At 24.5% G+C, this 1,006-nt stretch overlaps 1 protein-coding gene across 1 annotated transcript in view; it reads right to left on the bottom strand.

Annotated features, from left to right (window-relative positions):
* LOC117182008 (serine/threonine-protein phosphatase 6 regulatory ankyrin repeat subunit A-like) overlaps nucleotides 1-628 on the bottom strand; it is a 42,233-nt gene extending 41,605 nt beyond the window's left edge. The window contains exon 1 of the mRNA XM_033375027.1: nucleotides 572-628. The gene's annotated coding sequence lies outside the window, so the exon portion shown is untranslated. The remainder of the gene's footprint in view (nucleotides 1-571) is intronic.
* Nucleotides 629-1,006: the final 378 nt, after the last annotated feature.

The following is a 1,006-nucleotide window of genomic DNA, read 5'->3' as shown; positions in this document are numbered from 1 at the left end:
CACACAAATCTAATACCTTCTCTTGATGAGAATGTAAAAAACTCATACAATTTTAGACTATCCTAGCATTCAAACAACAACAGTCGATTTAAAAGTTAAACAACTTTTAAAACAATCAAATTGTTTTCTTCTTAATTATTTCTCAAAAAATATTTATCATTTTGGAAAAATGTTAGGTTAGGTTAATATTTTTAATTAGATATCTATGATTCTAAAAAAATATGTTTAAATTAAGATTCACAATATTTGAAGAGTAATATGGTTTCAAAATATTTTGGGTTGAAAAATGGTATTTTCTATTAAATTACAACACTTTAATTGTCTATATATGGTGAAAAAATATAATATATATTAATTCTCAAGATAAGACATCAATTTTTATCAATTATAAAAAATATTGTCTTTGCTTTTTCATTATTTTATGTTATTTTAGATAGCAGATACGATAAATTCTAAAAATGTTGTAGAAACATAAATCATATCATTAGTTATATTTTAACGAAATAACAAAAAATCCGCTTAGTTATTAATTTTAAATTTTAAATGAAAATTTAAGTATGGCCTGAAATACCTTTTATTTGTAGAAGCTCGTTGTCAACTGCGTCATGGTATCCAATTCATTCGCAGGGACTCAGAAGTGGATCCACTTCCGAGTGGATATGTGCTGATAAAACATTCGCAGAAAACGATAATACGATATCTAACTGTACTTGAATTAATTTAAATTATTTAATTAAAAAAATATGTCTAACCGTTTCAGCAAACAATAATGGTCATCATCAGGGAATTTGATTAAATGTAAATTAAAAGTAATTTTGTTTAAAATCATAATACTAAAATTAAAAACTTGTCAAAAACATTGTACTTAAATAAGTCATTGAATATTCTTCAAACAAACTTTTTAGAGACGTAAATTTGATGTTAACATTCACATTTTTTTAGTAAAAAAGTACAGTCAGACCTGGATTTAGTCATCCTCCATTTAATGTTTCTGAGAATTGACGCG

Source organism: Belonocnema kinseyi, chromosome 10 (assembly GCF_010883055.1).
Source record: "Belonocnema kinseyi isolate 2016_QV_RU_SX_M_011 chromosome 10, B_treatae_v1, whole genome shotgun sequence".
NCBI classification, from domain to species: Eukaryota; Metazoa; Arthropoda; class Insecta; order Hymenoptera; family Cynipidae; genus Belonocnema; species Belonocnema kinseyi.
This window is presented reverse-complemented; position numbering and strand designations above follow the sequence as displayed.